This window comes from Paramisgurnus dabryanus, chromosome 3 (genome assembly GCF_030506205.2).
Source record: "Paramisgurnus dabryanus chromosome 3, PD_genome_1.1, whole genome shotgun sequence".
Classification (NCBI taxonomy): Eukaryota; Metazoa; Chordata; class Actinopteri; order Cypriniformes; family Cobitidae; genus Paramisgurnus; species Paramisgurnus dabryanus.
The window spans coordinates 49,188,300-49,212,897 of record NC_133339.1 but is presented as its reverse complement, the minus strand read 5'-3'; the positions used below and the strand labels follow the sequence as shown (position 1 = coordinate 49,212,897).

At 38.4% G+C, this 24,598-nt stretch overlaps 1 long non-coding RNA gene across 1 annotated transcript in view; it reads left to right on the top strand.

The window, feature by feature from the left end:
• The window catches only part of LOC135750376 (uncharacterized), a 298,286-nt gene that overhangs the window by 214,387 nt on the left and 59,301 nt on the right, over positions 1 to 24,598 (top strand). The window contains exon 2 of the long non-coding RNA XR_010532707.2: positions 2,100 to 2,160. This is a non-coding gene — a long non-coding RNA (uncharacterized lncRNA). The remainder of the gene's footprint in view (positions 1 to 2,099; positions 2,161 to 24,598) is intronic.

The window sequence follows — 24,598 nt, the reverse complement described above, 5'->3', positions numbered from 1 at the left end:
GAGTATAAAAGAGTGAATTTCATTCTAAAAGAGCAGAAGCGCGTTGAGATAATGACGCTTCGGCACTGTGGCTCATGCCAAGCCCCTTTGCCTGTGGAGAACCTCCACAAGGAGTGGGTCATCTGTCTGGGTCCTGCCCATGCCGAGGCCGTGCTCACAGAGGCTGTGCCCACTGCGACTCCACTCCCACGTCCTCTCCGTAGTGGACGGCGCCGCTCGAGGAGTCTGTCGCTGCCCACCTCTGCCCGTCCTCGGCCGCCAGTTGAAGGGCAAAGGTGAACCACCCTTCAAAGCCCTGCCACCTCGACACCGCTGTCCCCGTCCTAGGATCACGCTGGACCCGACGCAGCCTCCCTAAAGAGAGGAGGAAAAGAGGCTCTGGTCCCGCTTCGGCCGGCCAGCCCTTGAAAGTTCTGCGTGTTTTAAAAAGTGAAGTGAGTATTTGCCAATGTATGGTAACCCATACTTGGAATGTGACCTCTGCATTTAACCCATCCAGTGAATAGTGAACACACGCACTGCAAGTCGTGAACACACAAACACCCGGAGCAGTGGGCAGCTATCCCTGCAGCGCCCGGGGAGCAATTAGGGTTAAGGTGCCTTGCTCAAGGGCACCACAGTCGCAACCCGCCGGTCGTGAGCCTCGAACTGGCAACGCTCGGGTTACAAGCCCGACACTCTAACCACTAGGCTACAACTGCCCCTAGGGCGCTGGACACACCCTCGCTATAACAGTGAAAAACTAATTTTTACTTTTTCACAAAAAGAGCAAATTTCCTCCTCTGTACACACGCACGGCTCACCGTCCATATGCATATCGACGCTCGCCGTCAAACTTCACGTTTGGCAATCCACCCCCGTTATGCCGGGCTGGATTCTAAACGTGATCCAAAACGGTTATTCACTTCAATTCGCTCGAAGACCACCCCGGTTTCGCGGCGTCCTCTACACCACTGTCCCAGACGATCGCATGCAGATCCTCAGGGAAGAAGTGCATTCTTGATTACTAAAAGACGCGATAGAGATGGTTTTTTAGAGGTTAGGTGGTTTCACTTCTCGCCCTCCCGCCGGCTGACAGCGAACAAACCCCGAACACGCTCTTCCCCGTCAGTGCTTTAAGAATATACATGGCCCGCTCTGCCTCATACCGCAAGTCAGATCAGCTGTTCGTAAGCTTCGCGCACCACTCTTTAGGTATGCCGCTCAGTAAACAGAGGCTATCTAAATGGATCGTCGAAGCCATTGCTTTGGCTTACGCCTCCCTGAATGAACATTGTCCAGTTGGTTTAAAAGCCCACTCCACGCGAGGTATGGCTTCATCATGGGCTTGGTCTAACGTTCCAGCACAAATAAAAATGACTGCATACTGAAATAAAAATGACTGCAAAAATGACTTTCTTAGTATTTTTGTCTTGTTTTCAGTAAAAATATCAAAAAATTCTTAAATCAAGCTGCATTTTCCTGAAGAGCAACATGACCTAAAAAAGGTAGTGTTTAAACAAAAAAATAAGAATTTTTTTTAAAGAATTTGTGTCTTTTAAGTGATTTTTAAGTGAAAAATGCCATGGGGTAAGAACGTTTTTCTTGATTTTTTTAACATGTTGAAATTTTCTTGAAGTGTTTAGGAAAAAGTAAACTAAGGCCCAATCCAATTTCTCTGTCTTACCCCTTCCCCCTACCCCTTAGTTTTGCACGTTCACTTGAGAGTAAGGGCTATCCCAATTGGCGTGCAAAACTAAGGGGTAAGGGTAAGGGGTAAAACAGAGAAATGGGATTGGGCATTACTTTAAGATTTGTTTTCTTACCCCTTTGTCAGATTATTTTTGCTTGTATTGGGATATTTAGTTGTATTTGGATATTTAGAACAAATACTTATACAGACATACAGTTACAGTCCAGTTCTGTCTTCCTTTCTGTCTCCTTTATCCTCCATCCACTACACGTTACGTTACACATACCTTTATACCAAAAACAAATAACAATGGCAATGATATATTTGTCAGAGTGTGCTGGACTACTCTTACGATTGTAATACAGATCTCACTTTGGTAATATATAACTAATGCTTTGTCCTTTCTTGTTTTCTTTTCATAATTCAGTTGGACGAGGTGGACAACTTGATGTCAGACGTCTTCTCTGCTTGCACGACAGATTTCTGTGGTAAGACTTTTATAACTGGTCTTAGCAGCTTTTGTTCTCGATTCTTTATTTTTTGCTTTCTATATTTTAGCATATTGTGAGGAGAGGTGTTCCTCCAGACCTAGGCAAACATGAAGGCTCTTGTTGATATGTGACACCTCACTTTACCAGATGATGGTTGATCAGGGAAGTGTAGGAGTTTAATACAGTTATTTATAAATATGAGCAGAGCAGGACATGCTTCAGAGGTTTAGAGTTTTTAGTAGGTTTAATTAGTGTCATACTGTATTTTTATATCATTGTACAAAAGCCTTATTACAATTTATCCTGTTCAAATTAGTGAAAATTTTTTAGGCATTTTTTTACCAAATGGGTTTGATAGCATTCTACAATAACAGTATTATCAGATTATAAAATTGCTTATTTACTTTACAGTTTTTTACATATGCTAGGACACATTTTTTCAATACTTAGGTCACTTTTGCAAAACTCTTCACACATTTCTCCTAACCTTTCATTCTTTACATTTACGTTCTTTACATTCAAAATGCACTACAACTACCAAAACATTTTATTCAGGTCTCAAATCAACTCATTCTTCCAAAACACTAGCAAAGGTTTTGTATACACAAGATGCACTGGTACAGATACAATAGTACTGCTTATCTACTTCTCCATTTGGCCAATTGTTTTAATGTCATTTAATTTTAAGATTTAAAATATATTTTATTAAAATTTTACTGTAAATGTAGCAAATTGCTGTCTTATTCAGTTTTGTATTATGTTACTGTTTTTAAAACTGTTAAACTTATGTTCAAAACAATATGTAAGCATGTGCAAATTGGCCTGTATGTATAAAGAGTTTTGGCAGTTGTTGTGTCTGAGTGAGAAAATAATTCATAAAATTTGAGAGATGTAGTCATTGAATGCATTTTGTGCCAAAGCAATGTTAATTGATCCTCAGTTTAGCTCACATAGACTTCTGTTGTGCTCATTGTGTGAAGAGTTTTGCAAAAGTGACCTAGGTATTGAGAAATGTGTCCTAGCGTCTATAAATAACTGTAATCTATATTTAACTTAGGAATGCAGTCCTTTGTTGGGTGATAAATCCTAATGATAGATTTAGGTGGGGCATGATTATAGTAGACTATATGACTAGCTTATGATTAATTGCTAATAGCTAAATTAATTGGCCAATCTTAACATGTTTGATAAGAGACTTGGCCCGAACAAATCTACGTGCCAATATTCGTTAACACTTTATTTTCATTTTATAATGAAAGTAAGTTATGCATGATTACATGCAACTAATTTTAAAACAAACCCTATAGTAAGTGCATGCTGATAATCATTAGTACTCAGTGCTTCAATTTATTATTACACTGTAATAATGGCACTGATAAATAAAGTGTAACCCAATATTAAATTTTAGTTATAGCCAGGGTTTAAATTGGGCATATGCTGAAGGTCTTGCTCAGCTCTGCACCATTGTGCTTGCTTCATTCATTCCTATGGAGGTAGGCTTCACGCTTGTTAGTGTTTGCACTTGCAACAAAAACAGAATGCGTAACCGGATTTTTACTGCTCATTTGCATGATGCGTCAAACTACCAATGTCTACGCAGACCCATGTGAAGTTGAACACACCACATCATTAGAAATTGTAGAGATGAGAGATAGAGGCTGTTTCTCAATATGCGTTCTTCAGCGACCCTGCATTCTCATGTTCTCGCTCTACGTCATCATTAACCGTCGAAGTTCAATTCCCAGGTACGCAAGTTCAGAGGACGCATGAAAATACCTGGATGTGTTCTTGATATCAAGGATGCATCGAGTGCATACTTGCGCACTGAAATTGCTTTAAGCCCCAGAAGTCATTGCAGAGAAACCATGCCAAAGGTCAGGTGACCGAGAGGAAGATCGCACACATCTCAATTCTCACAAGTGCGTTCAATGTCCTCGCGACCTTATGAATGGGACGCCTGGCAAGACTGATCTCCACAAGATTGCAAGTCTTGGAATTGAGAAACAGCAAGAGAGCGATGTAAAAAAACGTCTTAGACATCTGGTGCCCAGGTTAGGAAAACTGGATAGAAGACTATGTGTAAAGGATTAAAGTATGTCACTCATACCCTAACAATATGCCAACTGGATAACACTGGATTTAACTTATAGCAATACTTTTATAAAATATTGTATGTTTCCAGCAACAAATCAATTACAACCTAACGATCGTAAATTTATTTACTTCCCTAAAATCAGCATAGAAAATCTCTATGGCTAATTTATATCACATGTTGCTGATATGTTTGCACATTTTCTTGTTAACTTCTCTTTTTGGGTAACTTGTCTTTATAAAGGGGGTTGTATGATTCTTATAACTTATGACCTTTTCGGAAAGTTTGAGCAAGTGTGCATGATGACATGTGCAACAAATGCATATAGAGTGTCATTATCATTTAATGCAAATTTAGATACTCTTTAAATAAATATTCTGGGTCAACCCCTGGCACTGCTTTAAAGCGTATAACTTAAAAAGTCCTATTAGAGGTCCAGCACTGAAACACACCAGTGGCTTTGCTGTCATCAGTATTTAACATGTTCAAAATCTTAAAGGTTCAAGGTAGCAGACCCCCACTATGTTAAATGTACAGGTACAACATTTTTGTAGGATCATGTATCACCCCAACACTAAAAAAGTCTCTTTGAGCCAAGCTCTAAACCCCACAGAAAGTTTTTATTTTCAGATGTCATACTTTAACGCAGTGGTTCTCAAACTGGGGGCCGTGGCAAGAAGTAACGACTTCTCGATGTTGATTGGCTTTGAATGAGTGATTAGGAATCATCCTAATTTCCTATTAGGCCCTTTTACAAAGTCTTGATTTTGTTTTGGGATTTACAAGAATAGTCGTTTATTCTTGATTGCTCTAAATATTTGTACAATATTACAGCACCTCTTTTCCCAGTTTGTCTGTAACATTCTTGAATGACTACACTGTTGTAGTTCTGGTCCAATTGAAGCTGCTCCTTCTGAAATGCTTAGTCTATTCTGATTAGTCAAGTTGGCCCAGTCTGTTGTGAATGGTCACCCGCTAAGATCGTGTTTCGGCCTGCCCCTTACCACAACCCCAAGCTTCAGCTTAAAAGTGAAAAGTAACAATACTGTCAGGTTTGCCTTATCAATTTGATCCAAACCCACATACATGTAGCAATTTTGTTGGCTCACACAGTTTTTCCTCAGCCCACATACAACGAAGAACGACAGCCCTAAAGTGCCCCAGTTCTGGATTAGAGACAAGGGCTACACATGGGTCATAACTGGCCCATGTCTCAAGCAAATACTAGCCCATAACCAGCCCAGACCTGGGCCAGAACAGGTTCTAACATCGGTACCAGTTCTCAACCATAGGTTAACCATATGAAAACCACCATTTAACCAGAACTTCAAAAACTGAGCCATAACTCAGCCTAATCTTGCCCAAATGATATAAATAAATAACATGAAAAATTACTTTCAAATTGTTTGACTTTTTATTAATCAATAATAGAAAAGCCAATAACATTATGACAGCCACATTGTATGTGTTAAAACTATTCTAGTATAAAATGCCAGCAATAAACAAAAATAATTGTTTAAATACATTATTGGCATGAATCTAACACAAACAACAGCAATTTTAGCCTTAGTAAACAAACAAAAGTTTGGAACAAACTGATAAAAAAAAAACATTTTGACAGGTACATTGGTCTGTGAAACATTGTTTGCCCAAAAAACCAGCTATACACAAATACAGAAGTTTTCATTGAAACTATCCTATTACCATGAATTTTTATTTAAATGAATTACCGTGGGAAAAAACAGTTTTGAACCAAATTGAACTTAAAAGTTAGTTAAGTTAATTAGAAACACTATGACAACTTCATGTGTATGTGAAACCAACTCTACAGCCAGCTTTACACAAAGATTCAAGTTCCAGTTAAAGTATTAGCATTAACCTTACTTAGATATGTTATGAGGTGTAGGACGAACCCAAGTGCAGACAGCAGGTACAAACAAAAGACTTTTATTTTATAATGTAAACAGAAAACAAAACCCAGGCCCCGCAACACAACAGAAGCAGGATAATATAATGAACACTAAACTGTACAAGACTACACTAACACTAAACAGGATCACCCTAAACAATAAACAAGACTGAGCACTAAATATACAATAAACTTGACTAGACTAGACTAGACTCGACTAGACTCGACTAGACTAGACTCGACTAGACTCGACTCGACTCGACTAGACTCGACTTGACTTGACAGGGTACTCACAGGTATGGAAACACAGAAACAATGCACAAGCACAGGACAATGAATACAAGAGGATTAAATAGGTGAACAAATCAAGAGGGGAGCAGGTGATAAGAATCAAACAATAATGAGGAGACTAACAAGGGAGCGGGGTAAAAGAGACAAGACACAGGGAACACGTGGACCAGTAAACCAATACTGAACAGCACTTTTGGGAGTACTTCAACTCGCCTGAAAAATCCGCTCCCCTTCTCCCAGAGGGTGTTACTGCGCCGAGTCAAAGTACTCCCAAAAGTTCTATTTCGCCATACAATATAGTTCCTCTTTTAAATCCGCTTAGAAAAGTGCTACATTTTATTTTGTACCACCAAACTTGCTCGTATAACTACTCGTCTTAAATAGGAAAAACGTTTATGTGTTTGGTCACTTCTAACTTTATCTCTGAGTGGTACCATTGAATGAATGTGGCTAAGCTAAATGCTATCGAAGTGTCGCAGCGCGCCCCAGCACTTACGTGCACATATAAGATGATAGAGGGATGTATCAACTCTTCTTAGTTAAGGTAATAACATATTTTAATATTGAAAATGAGTAGACTATTCCTGTAAGTCTCTGTATGGACTGGCTTCAAAGTATTTGGAGAACTTGGTGAACCGCTATTTCTCTGTCAGGCCTCTGAGATCCTCTGACCAGCTTCTTTTAGTGGTTCCCAGATCCAAACTAAAATTACAAGGAGATCGGGCTTTCTCAGTAGCTGCTCCAAAGTTATGGAACTCACTTCCCCCTTGCTATTAGATCTGCTCGGACAATTTCTAGTTTTAAGTCATTGCTAAAAGCTAATTTCCTAAATACAGCTTATCCTATATTAGGTGATTAAGTCTAGTTGTGTATATGTTTAATGTTGTAAGTGTTATGTTTTATGTTTTGTATTTGATATTTTATTAGATTTTTATTAGTAATTTTATGTCTATTTTAATATACAACACTTTGGACAACTTGGTTGTATTGAAATTTGCTTCATAAATACAAATACAAAATAGAGGCCATAAAATTATGAGATTGCTGCTAGAAATTACATAAACATTTACCCATCTTAGAAGGGTCAAACAAAGTGTGCTTAGAATAGGAGTGGAAATAAAAGTGTCTCTTCGACATAGCAACATTACACTACTAAAGCAGTTCAATCAAGCCTGACCCCCATTTTTGCCTATGCCTGTTATTTGTTAAATACACTTGTTTGTGTCATAGAGTTTGGTGTACAGCTGCCACTGTGGGTAGCAAATTGGGTGGTCCTCATGGCTGGCATGATACAGTAGTAATCCTCTAGCTACCACATGCATCATTGTTTAGCTCTGTTTGACCACTGGTACAGAGCCAAGGAGACACCATTTTTTCCTTTTAAAGGACGAGTTCGGTATTTTACACTTAAAGCCCTGTTTTCATAGCCTGACGTTGTCATACTCAATTCTAGTCAGAATTTGAGTCTGATACCGCTCCATTGAGCTATAATTATGAGGCGTGTCTCAACCGAAAAATGCCTCTGCACTCAATTGGATAGACCTACGACCAATCAGAGCAACGGGGTGTGAGACGTATGTTGAAATGACGTATTTGCAGCTTGACCGAACTGCTAGTTATTTCGCTACGACACACACTACAAGTCTGAGTTTGCGAACGTACATCAACACCTACTATGTTTACAACATTTCATTTATATCACATTAAGTCATACAGTAAGACTATCTCTTACCATTTGTACATTAGTTGAACTTCATCCACGACGATACCCATTACGTTTGCTTGTTATATCCATCTCGTCGTGCACACCGAGTTGCATCGCCGTGATACCCATTTTAGTTGCTTCTTTAACTTGATCTTTCATAAGTGCGACAACTTTTGTCGAATCCCGTAGGACGGCAAAAACATCAACAAATGCCTTGCTCGCGTTTCTCTGTTCCTCTTTTAAAATCAATGCTCTGTCGATATCTTTTAGAACAGACTCAATGTCAGAGTCCACACATCTGATTTCTACCGCGGCAGCCATTTCGTTGTAAACAACAGATTCAACACACGCGCTCTTTGGTGACGTGGTTGATTTACGTTACTGATCATCTGTCCATCATCATATAAAGCCCGCCCTGACAATTTGATTGGTTCGACCAGCTTTGGGTCGAGCATAGTAGCAACTCAACGGTGAAACTCCAGACCGATCTTCCCGTTCCTCAAAATGTTGTGGGCGGGGCTAAGATCGGCTGGCACCCAGGCTACTGTTTTCAGATTGTTTATGATGAAATAGAACGGTTTTGACTGAAATTTCGACATATGTGATGTTTGTGGTTCACCTTCCACCTCTTCAATGGGTTCAAAGGTTTACTGGAACAATCCTTCCTAAAATGCATTAAACTTTCATTTACAAAGACGTGAAACTCACCGAGTGGTCAGGGGTGTTCACTGATATGCTCACACAAAAATCGCTGCAAAATACGCATTCCAACAGATTTTATCGTAGGTTTTGCCAACTCCATTGACTTGTATTAGATGTGCTGTGAGGTACGGTATTACTCCGCGCCGGGAACTTTGTTCCTATTCTTGCAATTGGCAATGGCGGATTAGCACCACCACCTGGGCTGGAGTGTTTATTATTCAAGCTCTCAGCGGAAGAATATACGGGTGTGAGGCGTTTGGAAAAATAGGTCCACAAGTTTACAATGAATGCTAAAACACCTGTTGGAAAGCATCTTTTGCAGCAATTTTTGTGTGAGCATATCAGTGAACACCCCTAACCACTCGGTGAGTTTCACATCTTTGTAAACGAAAGTTTAATGCATTTTAGGAAGGATTGTTCCAGTGCACCTATAAACCCATTGTAGAGGTGGGAGATGAAACACAAACACCCGAAAATTCTCAGGGCAGCCGCAAATGTTGAAATTTCAGTCAAAACCATTCTATTTCCCCATAAACAATTTGAAAACAGGGCTTTAAGTGTAAAATACCGAACTTGTCCTTTAATATACCTAAAACACGTTAAGTGTAGCAATTTAAAAAATTTTATGCATGCTTTATTATTGATGAGGTCTAAATTCGGGTAACAAAACTCAACTCAACACAGTTAATCTAAGATTTGTTTGTGACAATCGTTTGAGAGCGAGCCACTAATGGGCTCTTACTGTATGTGTTTTTCTGTAGCTTTTTGACCGTTGTTTATATAATGCTGTAGATTAAAGCTAGCAGTGTTCTGAACTTCAGGCATGCAATTAAGATGATGATGGTGATGATGATGAAGCATAGTGTAGCTCTCCGACTTGCTCAGTCCCTTTAATCTCTGCTATAAAAGGACAGCAAAAGCTCTTGCCCACCCGCCGGCCTCTTGCACTCAACAATAAATAAAAGATAAGACAGTGCCATTGGACTGTTTGGAATAATAACATTCAATTTAGAGAGAATTGCCACAACAAATGCATTGCAGAAGAATAGAAAAGCTGGAGATGAAAGCAGGTATGGATAGAGCTTAGGGTATAAACATGCTTGCCAAACAAATGCATTTCCTGAGAGCACCAATCACATGCTCTCACCATGATTCCTGACCCATGGAGGATGCGCCAGAGAATTGCAATGTGTTCCTTTGTATGGCTGGATCATAGAAGTAACTGTGACTTGTTTTAACTGTTGTTGCTGAGTACAATTCGGTTTATTAAGCAGGTGGTCCATGGTCTGCTGCAACAACATCAACATTTCTTTTGCCTTCCATTTTGTGTTCTCTGCAACGGTTCTGGCAGTAGCCTTTGGTGTGTGGGGCTTTCATGAAGCTAAGGATTAAGATGCAGAGACATGAGGAGGTACAGACGGTAGGCTTTTTCCAACTCCTCCTTGGCTGATGGCTCCAGTTTCTCTACCTCTCCACAAGTGGCTTTTGTCTAGGCCACTGTGGGACTGTGTTGTGTTCAAAGCATAGCTGCCCTTGTATTGTCTGTCCCCAAAGATGGCTATTAAAATAATGAAAAAAGCGTCAGACAGCTTTAAAGCTCTACTGTGTACTTTATTTAGTTAATTCTTAACAAAAACCCATGTTTTCTTTCAAAAGTATGTGCTCATTCATGTGTAATTACTTCCCACCCACTAATCAAAGTGTTCTCGTAAGTGTAGAATCTGCTATTTAAAATGCATACCGTCGAAGCGCTCTCTGGCTGAATCCATGTTGTGCCTCCATCTTTGAAATACATTCGCCGACGAGGGACATTCCTGAAATTCAAGCTCCGCCTTTCGCGCTTTCACTCTACACTCACGCTGCCCGATAGCTGAAGCCTTCGGAGGTTGCATGTGTAGGCGCTGTACGTCATCAAGACAGTCTTATTTCAGAATGTTAACAATTATAAAGCTGACAATTATTCTTAGTTAATTGTAAATTGATGTAATATGCGTATGACTTGCGAATGTAATGCTCAGTTAATTTAAATAAACCAGGCTTGATGACGTATCCAGCCTGTGACCTGCGTAGCTGAATCCTTCGGATTTTACAACAACCGCACACCGTGATGAACCTGCGATCTAATGCTTTGATTTGAAAGCCTGCTGAAGACATATTCTCGAGGACATTAAAACAAATCGCCAAGGATGCGAAACGGGGATTTTAAACGACAACGTGACAGGAAAAACATCAAGACCAAAGTCACTAACGTTATTGGAGTTAGTTTTCCAAGATGGGGCTCAAGTGACACTGAAGTTGCACTTTCTATCTTCTCCACAGGTAATTCAGCATATTCGTTTACATCTATACAGTCCATGTTGTAAACTTGAAGTTTTATAGTTCCTTGGCTAACTTTAGCATTATTATGCATAACACTTGTTAGTGTAAACATGCATGTGGTTTAATGTGTTGGTACAGACACACGCCGTCTCTCCGCCCATTTATGTAATCTGAGGTACTGAGTTAAATGTTTTCATCTTTTCTGACCTCTAGCACAAACACACGGTGACAGCGCTATTTTTAGCCTTTCATTGATAAAAGCGTCTGATCTGCGCGTCTTTCGTTTCATTTTACAAGCGTGTGAATGTTGCGCAATCTTTTTTCACCAATATGAGAGAAAGCTCTTACATATACACGGACATGTAACATGTTTACTTAAAACATAAGCATTGTACTCTGACATAATGTCTGACATAATACTCTGATAAAGTGAAAGTTGCGCGATCTTTTTTCACCAATATGAGAGAAAGCTCTTACATATACACTGGACATGTAATGTTTACTTAAAACATAAGCATTGTACTCTGACATAATGTCTGACATAATACTCTGATAAAAGCGTCTGATCTGCGCGTCTTTCGTTTCATTTTACAAGCGTGTGAAAGTTGCGCGATCTTTTTTCACCAATCTGAGAGAAAGCTCTTACATATACACGGACATGTAACGTTTACTTAAAACATAAGCATTGTACTTTGACATAATATTAGTTCGCGTCCATTTAAACCCGTCATGGTTGCTTTTTGTATGTGATTTTAAGCGGACATATCATGACAATCAGACTTTTTTCATGTTAAACATAAATCTGTGTGCTTTGATGGATCACAGGCAAAGGACATTGCAAATTGTTCATTTTTTCTCATTGCTTTTGCTTTGTAGCTACTGGAAGCCATGTTAACCTTGGCATGACACGGCCGGGCCACCGTACGAGTTAAAACGCGTTCCGAATGGGGAGGGCTAGAAAGTATTATTCAGTTGGTTGTCATATAGACTTTCACCGCTAGATGGGAGTAGATCTTACACAGTGGAGCTTTAAGATATCCTAAGAAAACTTTAAAAAGAGAAAGAGTAGGCATGGATTAGCTTTAACCGGTTCACTCATATCCAGACCCCTTCAGCTTCTTGAGAGATCACTTAAAAGCCTGTCCAACCATGTCTGATCATCATAAGGACATACAATGTGCAAAGTCTCAGAAGAATGTAGTTGCTGTTTAGGTCTTTCTGTAGAAGTCACGTTATCCCTTGGAAAACCTTTTGATCTGTTTTGCTATTCTAGTTATTTGGTCATTGGTCATTGAAATAGCACCAACTGGCATCTGATCCCACACTTGCAGCGTTCTTACAGTATACACCTGTGGATGAGGCTAGTGTTAGAAATAACTAAGAATTAAGAATTAAAATGTTATTGCACCTGCTGAAAATTATATTTTTCTGCATTTGCTGTGTGCGTTGTTTTATGAAGAAAACATGTGATTCATGCAATGTTTGCAACATGCATGTTCGCAAAAATAGCTGTGTATCACAATTTCTTGTCACGGTGCGAATACACCGAATAAGGAAAAACTAAAGAGAACCCAAACGCAGACACGAAATACAAAAATATAACTATGATTTATTTAATACAAAACAGAAACACCCACGTGGGGGTAAAACAGATGATGAAACTAAAGACTGTGGAAAAACACAAACCAAAACACAGGAACAACAGGAACAGACCTTAAACACGAAACACATGAACTCAGGTCTATACAACAATATCCACAATGCACGCGCACACGACAGAGAACACGAGGGCATTATAAAGACACCACATCAATGGGGAACAGGTGAACATAATTAATCACGTAAGACACGAGTACATAAGGGAGTAGGGTAAAAGTGACAAGACACTGGGAACACGTGTTACACATACATGATGTAAAAACACACGTATTCCCACATAGAACACAATGCTGCCATAATCTTGCCCTCTGAGATAAGACCTGAATCTACACCAAGGTCTGGCAAGACCATGACAGCGACAAGACACTGGGAACATGTGGAAGCCACCCAAACAATGTGATTCCACATGTCCCCACACAGAACATAATACTGTCACGGTCCTGTCAGATGCACTCAGACCAACATCTAGCACGGATGTCTGACAAGACCGTGACATTTCTTGGCTTGCAGGTCCTTATTGCTAGGATGCAGGAGACTGCCACAATCAAGTATATTTTGCTTTGATCAGTTTCCCAGACAGTGCTTAAATCTAGACCCAGACTAAAATGCATGTTTGAACTAACTTGCACTGACATAACTTAAAATATAGCAGTGCCAGTGTTTTGTCTCAAGATGTACACCAGTTATATTGTTTTTTTTTTATGTTTGTAAAAACTCCTTAAATGTCCTAATATAACCAATAGGAATGCAACGATTATAGATTTTGATGGTACGGTTGTAGTCTGATAAATAATCACGGTTGTAACGGTTAAAACTGTTATTATGGATTTGTTTATTTTGCAACTTTAATGTATAAAATTACATGAACACATGTTTAAACAATTGCTAAATTCTTTTGTATTTTCAATTTGGCTTTTGACTTAAACAGTATAGAACACAGTATTGGGTGGGGTGCCTCAAGTGACCTTAACAACCTTTTGGAAACATAAGGTCAAAATGAGGTTTCATCCTGCTTGACCTAATTTCAAAACTGCAAAGTAAACATCTCAAACAGAGAGAAATGTAACGTAATTTTAATGACTGTGCCTCCTAAACAGGGCTATGATGTACTTGAGTAATTATATTTGATTACAAAAGTATTTTTTGTAAGTGTACTGGTTACATTTTGATGGTCATTTTCTTTCATTCTAAATTACTATTACTACCAAGCCAATTCAGTTGTGCTTATACTGAGTTTTGACCCGGTCTCATTAGTTAATATCAAAGCAAAGCACCTTGATGTGCCTAGTGTTAAGAAATGTTTTGTTCTGAAACTGTGTCCTTTTTAGCATAGCTTTGTTTAAGAGTTGTTTTGTTACTTATAAACACTAAAGCAGCAAGGTGTGGTTTAATTGTTAGATTTTCATTAGTTTAAAAAGATGACTCATAATGCAAATAGAACACATATTTATTTAAATGTAAATGTTATATTTTTCATTATACCACAGAGCTGTTGAATGCTTCATTCTGATTGGTTGACAGATTTTCAGGTCTGTAAACTGAAATAACAGCTTTATATAATTTCAATAAATAAAGCATAAATATATATCTGGTAGCGAATGAAATAAAATAAAAATAATGAGTTATATAATGAGGAAAATAAAATGTATATAGTAAATAATGGTAGGTGGTAAATAAGGCCACCTCGGGTGTGTATTATTTTTGAATAATTGATTTCCTACTTACAGAATTTCAACTGAGTGGTGTGTGTGTAATCAGTAAAAAAAAAAAGAATTAAAATTCGGTTATTTTAACACTTAAAATTTTGAAATGTTGGCACTGCAAATTCAGTGAAACATTTTTGATTCAATGACATTTTTCCAATTCAATTTTATTTATATAGCGCTTTTTACAATTGTTTGATTGTTTCAAAGCAGCTTTACATTAATAGATGCAGGAAAAAACACAGAAAAATCATAAACATAAACAGCAGAATACAGAGGTTAAGATTAACCATACTAGCGAGTGTAGTAAAAATGTAACGTATGTAAGAGGGTGCAAAGTTAAGCCAATATCAGCAGACTCCCCAGGGGTTGATTAAAAACCCTAGGAGAAAGTCCCTGTGGGCGAAAAGTCCTAGGAGGGGAAAAAATCCCTTGGAAGAGAGCCAGACATAGCTGTTTCTATAGAGAATATATTATTTAATAGGTACAATTTTTAATGTTAATGGGCATCACGTTGAAGGAAGGCCAGTAGATTAGTGGTGTGATGACCTACACGGCAGCCAGAACTGGGTCTGTTAGTCCTATTGTCCTCGGGAATGAGTACGAGACAGGGAAAGAGAAACAATCTCCTATTAGCGTAGGGGCCGCTCACATGTAATGCAAGTGTCACACAGTATTGTGGTTTAATATCCACTCGTTTCCAGACAGGCTAACTATAGCAGCATATTACCCAGAAGAGTTATGAATGGTTTTTTTCCAAACTATTGCGGGATATGTAAATTTACTAATCAAATTATGTGAATGCATTGTTAAATATAAATGTCTTCAGTTTAGACTCAAATTGATCTAAGCACCAATAAGAACCAAAGCATGGTAACCCTTTAGCAGCACACCATTAAGGAGAAATGTCCCACCTCCAAGCTGAGGTGAAAGTTTTAATCGGAAGAGTTTTCTCAATTGAATAAGACATGTTGCTCTGATGGTCTTTCTGTTTGGAATCCAGGCTGTGAATCTAGGGTGGGCCATTTTAGACAACGATAGTGTTCTCATAACATTTTTCCTTTATAATAAATGGATGGTTAAAAGTGTCTCAGGAAAACTTCAATTCTGCTAAAAAAAAGATTGTCTTGCTGAAAGTGCACAATTTACTTTTGTAAATCTCTAATTTGCTTAGACACTAAAATTGTCTCACAGGAGTCTAGGGGAAATGAATTGAATTATTGAATAGGTCCAGATGCATGGTCTGTGATGCCTGATCTTTTTGTAAACCCCATTCTGTAAACCTTTACTGCCTTCCCTTTAAATTGTACATTACATTTGGCAGTCAAACATGTTGCCTTCTTTGTTATCAGAAACACAAAAATCATTCCTGAGGAACTCTTAACCATCTGCCTGAGTGTCTAAACCAGTTTACCTGCTGGCTGTTTTGTATTCAAGCGAGATACAGAGGGCTAAAGAAGATTGGAGAGTTGAACAAGAGTGGGTTGCTAGAAAATATGTGGTACATAATAAGCTGATACAAGTGTGAGCTTCTTTCTTTAACCAACCATTACACATGTGTTTGCCCCTCCCACAGCGGTTCTAATTTCTTTAACCCTCTTTCTTTGTGTTCTCTTGTTTTCCATAATTCTCTCTTCAAAGTCCTTTCCTTCTCTTGTGTTAGGTACACTCTGAAAGCCTAAATCTGCTATGTTTCAACACTGTTTCATATCCCCTTAGCTGCCGGAGTTGTTTGTATGAGTTCAGGGCCGGCTTCTTCTGTCATCAATACAGTGCATCTGCTTTCACGGTGTCCGGCCCTCTTGACCTTTTCAACTGGACCTCCATCTGCCCGGAAAGCTCGATTAGCAGTATTCTACTGGACCTGAAAGCATTCACTTCACACCATGAGACCAGAAGCGGCAGTCAAATATCCTCTGCTTTTAACTGTAATGGGAACCATTTGCTCATGTTTTGTGGGATTGAAGTTCGCCGTGGAAGATGATTTTTGTGTTCAGCAAGGTCCTAGTGGCTGCATTATGTAACCTCAGCACAGCTTACCAGAGCCATCAGAACTGTGACTGATTAATAATTCTAATCTTGGATGCAGCACAAAAGCAATAATATTTCATATATAAAATGACTTTCCAGTAGTGTCCCTTATTCATTTTTTATGCTGCAAATTATAAAATCAATCACTCACATTGTTAGACTTTTCATTGTACTTTATGGTAACTTACTGGCAGCACTATTGCCAGTAAGTAACTGTAAGAGCGTCCTTACAGTAGCATAACTGTAGATGTGTATTTCAGTATGATGCCCTTACCGCAATTTCCTTGTACAATATAATATTTGTTATTGTAGCTTAATTTTACTGTACAATCAACTTACAGTAACGTTACTGTAAGAAAATAAAGAACATAAAAAGAAACTAATGATAATAATCTTATTGCATAATGCTACTGAATGTTACTAAATTTCTGGACTGAACATTAGTCCATGTATAGCAATAGTACTTTTATTATTTTAACCAGTCCCACCAGTAAAACGCGATTATGCAATGCATGATTTAACGCATAATCAGCCAAAGTCTGCATATTTATGCGGGGCAGGTGCGTCAGTTTGTGTTGAAAAGTGGTGGGGACAAAGGATCAGATGAAAAAACATTACATTGAATAACGACGCATCAAAAATGGGCATAGCATAGGCCAGGCAACAACACGAAAATACTCAGCATAAAACCCTGACAATCGACTGCACATGTAACAGTGGGGGGTTCCAAAATCAGCCATTTGCAACACCAGCTCAACCGAACAGTGCCAAAGCACCACACTGTAGAAAACAGCATTGCGTTAAGTCAAAGATTACAATTTAATTCATTACATATGTAAAAGAAAACACACCATAAGCATACAACGCAACATATATGACCCTGGACTACAAAAACAGGCGTAAGTCGTATAGGCATCGCTTGATTTTTCTAAACATTTTAACCAAATGCTTTCAAAAAGTGGGGGGTTCCAAAATCAGCCATTTCAAAAAGTGGTGGAGACTTGTCCCCCAGCGTCCCCAGTGTAAATGACACCTATGCCTGTAGTTGTCTCTTGTAGGGCTGCCAGTCTGAAAGATCTCGCTTTGTCAGGAGTTCATGTTTCTGTGCTGTTTTATAGTTGTGTTCAAGCATATACAATTTCATCTGAAAATCACCAGTGGGGTATATGACATCAAGCCAACAGGAAACACACTCCAGATGAAGCAGCTTCACTGGCTTTGCTTTTATCCAGAACAGAACAAACTGTGTGGCCAAACTAGTAGGAAGATGGTTTATGTATGAGAAATTGTAATTGAGAAAATGTATTGCTGCAGAAATATGTATGTTTGAGAGGTCTAGCTTGATCAATGGTGAATTTAAGTTGGTTAAACTTTAGTTATTGTGAAGGCTGGTAATGCGTTTTATAAAATGGATAGTTTTCATTACTGTGTTAGCTATTTTGCTACCGTCTAGGACTGTCAATATGCTGCACAGTAGATGTCAGCTATCAACACGGGCCATGTCGAGACTGGTGTAGTGGCAAGTGCTCAAAGTAAAAAGGCACATGGAACATTCCTTGTGGACACAAATATTAATATGGATGAAAAAAAAACAGAATAGAATATAAAATAAATCTAATATCCCCCTTGCAAATAGAGTCAGACAGAAAAGTGTAAGTTATTCAAAAAAGTTATTAATTACTAGTTACATCTTTAATCATGTAATTAGATTACTGTACAAATTACTCTTGCTAATTACTTTCTAAATCATATTTAGTAAATGATACAAAGATAGGCTTGAAACAGCTTGAATAAATCATATAAAAGTACATAAATCATTCTGGTCACACCTTTTAAGGTCCAATTCTTACTATTAACCAACTATTAACTGCTTTTGCCTCAATATACTTCCAATTACTTCTCTTAGGGAGAAGGATAGAAGTGCAGACTTTAAATATTTTGATGGTAAATCCACTATTGTATATATATGTCGTATTTTTCAGACTATAAGTCGCTCCTGATTATAAGTCGCATCAGTCAAAAAATGCGTCATGAAGAGGGAAAAACCATAAATAAGTTGCATTAGACTATAAGTCGCATTTATATTAAAACAATTATTTCACAAAATCCAAGCCCAAAAACAGACATTTAATCTTGAAAGGCAACTTACACAGAACAACAGGTACATGTTAACATAACACATTAACAGATATTTAGCAAATTTTTCCGTACATGTTAACATAACACATTAACAGATATTTAGCTAATTTTTAGCTAACGTAAACATAGCATACATAACAACAGGCTGAATACCAGTAACATTATGTTAAAAAAGTCTCATAAAAGTGTCTGTTTATGTTAACCCTCTGGGTCTAAGGGGTTTTTAGGGCCCTGGGGAAGTTTTGACATGCACTTACATTTGTGCTTTTTTCAGTGTTTGAAAACATATTAATGGCAAAAGTCTCATAACACTGTGTTAATCACAAACTGGGCTACAATATCATATAATCAACATGTATGTACATGTTTGTATTTTTGAGAGAAAAATGTTTATGCGTGGTTTTTGAAAAAGCAAAATTTTTAAGTCACTGATATAACACCACAAAACTCATTCTAAACATGTTTTCCCAAGACTTTTCAAAATAGGATCTAGTAGTCTAGAGTTTTTTCTTCAAAATGATGTGAAAATCATATGGCCTACTCAATCACATAAAGCAATACATTGATTTACAATTTCTAAGACACTTTTGCTTGGGAAAGGCTGTATGCGTGGAGGCGGGAAAGCTCCTGAATAATCAGTGATTGACAGCTGAGAGACAAAAGAGTTGAATAATGAGCCACATAATAAGCCTTGTGGGGATGTTCAACAGGAATGTAACTTTCTCTGTAGTAAAACCATGATAAGGTTTACTTTTCAATATAATGTAAACACACACACACACACACACACACACATTATATATATATATATATATATATATATATATATATATATATATATATATGTCGGACATCGATCCCGTCACACTGACGAAGCACACACACTCGCATCTGTCTGGAGATTTAGGCACGAGTAAACAAGTATGTGATGTGTGCAATCGCATCTTTTATAATGATACCACAAAGCGCTTCAAATATGAGGTATTGTGTGTTTGTGTGTGCGTTTGGACGTCGATCGAGTCACACTCGCGTCTGGAGATAACTTTAGTTACAGTCACGAGTAAACAAGTAGATGTCATGTTTCCAGCACTCGGATTAAAACTCAACACAGCAGTGAATGGCTGCAGAGACGGAATGTCCATTGACTGTGAGGTTGACTAATGAATATGGATGATCTCTGCTATTTTCTTCAATGGAGCGGGGCGTGGCTCATTATAGATAATGAAGCAACAGAAGAAAGACGCTACATCTCTCTCTTCTAATACAGTTAACAACGAATTACAATATTTGTTTTCGATTTCACTTACATCTTCCAAAAGCAGACATTCCAAGCATTATGTAGACATTTATCTTTTGTTTATATGACAAATATTCGTTAAGTTACAGTTAATTTTTCTGACGTGTTTCTGAAAGGACTTCACTGAGGGAGAGAGAACAAAACGCACATCATGTTTATTTTCTTAATTTTGCGAAAAGCACAACATGCTGTTTTTATTGGGAGTGGACAGAAAAAAAACTAGACAATTTAACGTTTTAAATGATGTATAAATCATATCTGTATGTCAAAAATCAGCAGAGTTATCTAAGTCTCTTTGGGGAGTGATCGAAAAATAAAGAGTTTGCGGCGCCCGCGCCGCAGCCGACCCCAGAGTGTTAAAATAGCACATTTACAGATATTAAGCTAATTTGTAGCTAATGTTAACATAGCATACAGAACAACAGGCTGAATATGTGTCCGTACATGTTAGCGTACACGTAACATAAACATTTATTCAGCTAACGCAATAGCACACAGAACATACCGTAAGTTACCTGGGGGGCTGAATATGTTAAATGAACATAACAAGCCAAGGAGAATAAAGTTCACGAAGCTCCCGAACTTATTCAACATCACTGAATCCATTGAATTCTTCATCCTCGGTGTCGCTTACGAGTAACTCCGCCAACGCCGGAGGAAGATGAAGCGCCGTCTCCTCTTCAGCGGGGCTGTCGCCAGACTCCGCATCAGTTCCCGTTATTCTGGCCTTTCTGAATCCCGACAGGATGGTTTCGGTTGTCACTGAAGTCCATGCTGTGTCGATCCATCCAAGGACTTGCTGGAAAGTTGCATGGCGCATCCTCCCAGTTGCTGTGAAGCTGTGTTCTCCATCCACCATCCACTCCTCCCACAGGCGACGCAAAACTGCCTTAAAGCTCCGGTTCACCAAGATGTCGAGTGGCTGAAGTATTTTTGGTTAAGCCTCCGGGGATGATGACAAGTATGGAGTTGCAAGCTTTTATTTTGTCTTTGAATTGTGGCGTTATATGCGCTCGCATACTGTCCATCACAAGCAGGGCTTTGCGTGTTTAAAAGAAGCCATCAGGACGCTTAGTGTAGCACTTTGCAAGCCAAATGTTCATCATTTCTTGATTCATCCACCCTTCTCATTCGCGGACACAACGACTGTGCGGGGATATTCGTCTTTTGGCATTGTTTTCCGTTTGAAAATGACCATCGGTGGCAATTTCGATCCATCTCCACAACATGCCAACACCACTGTGAAGTGTGACTTCTCATGACCAGTTGTCACTATATTCACACTTTTCTGCCCTTTCTCTGCTACACTTCGGCCCATGGGGATGTCAAACGTGAGGGGGACCTCGTCCATGTTTATAATATGATCCGGTGACACGTTATGTTCAGTTACCTGTTTTCTAACGAACTCACGGAAACTATCGGCCTTGGCTTGGAAGTCTGCTGGCAGTTTTTGACATAACGTTGTCCGTGTTCTGATAGAGAGGCTGTTGCGTTGCATGAAGCAGTAACACCAAGAAGGCCCGCCTGCGAAGTCATTTATATTCATCTCCTTGGCAACTACCAGGGCGTGGAGACGTAACTGCACCGTTGACAAGCCTCTCCCGGCAGCACGTTGTTCTAGCACCCATCTATGGACTCGTTGCTCCAGCTCTGGCCATCTTGCTTTTAGCCCGCGATTAGCTTTCTTTGTTTTCTTCATTAGAGTTAGGGTAACCTCTGCCTTTCGCCAGTCCCTCACAAGTTTCTCACTCACTCCAAACTTTCTTTCTGCCGATCGATTACCGTTTTCTGCTGCATAATTTACCACCTTCAGTTTGTAATCTGCACAATAGGATTTTCTTTTTGAGGGCATTTTGTTTGTGTTAAGTCTTTCTCCTTTGTCGTTAATGTTTCATTTAACAGTTTTCAGTTAATTTTTTCAGGGGTGGGCTACACGAGCAGCATATCCTCTAGCGCCCTCTCGTGGCTGTAGACGGTAATGTTTTCTCTTGGTTCATGTTATGAATTAATTTTTACATATAAGTCGCACCTGACTATAAGTCGCAGGACCAGCCAAACTATGAAAAAAAGTGTGATTTATAGTCCGAAAAATACGGTATATATATATATATATATATATATATATATATATATATATATATATATATATATATATATATATATATATATACAAATACAGTCAATACACAGTATTAAGTTCTCCTTGACAGAGAACTGACTGACAAAAAACAAACAAAAAAAACAATAACTTTACAAATAACATACAACAGCCTTGACTAGGATTGCACTGAACTAGTTCCCTTTCAATACGGTTCACTTTGCATTGCGTCATTTGCTGAGCCTATGGGGGAAACTCCTGTTTACTCTGTGACTGAAGCCTATTGGTTAACGTCTGTAAAAATTACAGAATAGTGATGTTACGTTCAGGAACAAATTTTTTGTTTTTGAACGATTCTTTAAGGTGAACGAATCGTTCTCATTCATGCCATCCATTGACTCATATTTCTTGTTCACTGAAATTTCCCTCCCCTCTTGAAGAGCGTGGACAAATGAAGTGCGGCCTTCTTTCTGCCTTCAAAGAGTGACAAAAGTACGAACCAATGACAATTGAGTATGAGCTGTGGCCGAGCATATGATTGGCTCAATGTACTGAATAAATACGACCTTCACTGACCGAGCCGCTGTTTGAGTATGAGAGAACGAGAGAGAGAGATCGCGTTCTTAAACAAACTGAATGACTGGTACAAGTTACAACTTAATGAATGAGAGGGATCGTACAGAAAGCGAGTGCAATGTAAACAATCTTGTGAAAGAATCATTTGGTTTTATGTTAGTAAAGTTTTAGTAACCATGTTTAGGCGGACTATTTACCTTAATACAAATGATTATCAAGGTAATTACTATAGTAAAATGTGGTATTTCTGTTTAATATAGTTTTACTACAACTATCTTGGTAACTCTGGTTACTGTAGTAAAAAACAAATTAAATGTGTGGCTGCTGTTGTTCTGTTAGTTTGTAGTAAGAATATATAATTGGTTTGAGCTGCTGAACGAATACTCCGTTTCACTGAACTTTAGTCAGTCATCTGCGTCTGAACGAAGTCATGAACGACATGACCGAAATTATATGATTCGTGTACGAGGATGTGATGACGTGCAGTCCCAGCACGCAAGTCTTTATTTACAACAAATCCAGATTAGATATACTATAAATGTACGTGTGTCTTAACTCTTTCCCCGCCATTGACGAGATTTCTCGTCAATTAAGAGAAAACGCTTCCCCGCCAATGACGAGATATTCCGTCTTTCCGCAATACCGCTATTATCCACCAGGTGGCGCCCTTCCGCAACTTTTTAAAACCGGAAGTATTGCCCTATGACAAGCTGCTGCATGTCCGTGTCTGTTTTAAAGATCGCTCTGAATCGGATCTCTATGAAAAGTCCGTCATAAAAATGGAATTATTTCTGCTTTTTGCTCAAAATATGGTGTTTTTGCAAAAACCTACCCATATTCAAAAGCTGATTGCAAAAGAACCACTAAAGGTAGGATGAAACGGTTTTTTTTGTTTGAAAGCAGAGGGTCTGTTCTTTCATTTGGTATATTGTATGTTTATATATTTAAAGAAGAACATTTTCTGGAAGGCATTAAACTTTGGTGAAAATCATGAAAAACGCTGGCGCTGGCTGGCAACTTTTTTTAAAAACGCTGGCGGTGAAAGAGTTAATATATTCTGTAGCTTGATAAAATAATGCTTAGTATTTCAAAATTTGAGTGTTTGTAAAAAGTCTTTCATTGTTTAATTTACTCAATTTTTTTAATCATAGTCGTCATAGTCATAGTCTCCAAGAACACCACCTTTCTTTTTGATTACACATATGCCCATTGTGATGTTTTCCAGGTCTTTCAAGAAGTCATCTTGTTGACTGTGCTACATTTAAATAAAAATAAGCTGTTATTAGAGTTGTTCTGATTCATAACACTTTCACAAGTCTACAGGCAAGGGTAATTACAAAAACTATGACACCCCTGTCCCCCATATATTATACAGTGCCCTCCAAAAATATTGGGACATAGTGCACACTCTGAGCTTTATTTAGAGGGTATTCACAAATTCCAATTTGTCTTTAAGATTTAGGAATTACAGTCGTTTAAATGGGCCAAACGTAATGGGAAAATTTACTGTTTAATGGACATGAATTTTGTATTTGTAAAATAATTTCCTCATAAATGAAGCATGTTATGGTCTGAAGTTGAAGTTTGGCATTTGGACGCTGTGGCTGTGAACCCACATCATGTACACAATTCATGTCCATAAAACAGCTTTTAAGCGAACTGTCCCATTACATTTTGGACCTGAAATAAATTTTTACACATATAATAACATATCCCAATATTTATGAAGGTATATATATATATATATATATATATATATATATATATATATATGTATATATGTATATGTGTGTGTGTGTGTGTGCGTGCGTGCGTGCGTGCGTGCGTGCGTGTGAATAAGCATCTCAGAGAAAGTGAAAACACAGTGGAACTGCAGGTAACCACTGCAGCTTTTAAATTTGGACAATTGATAAC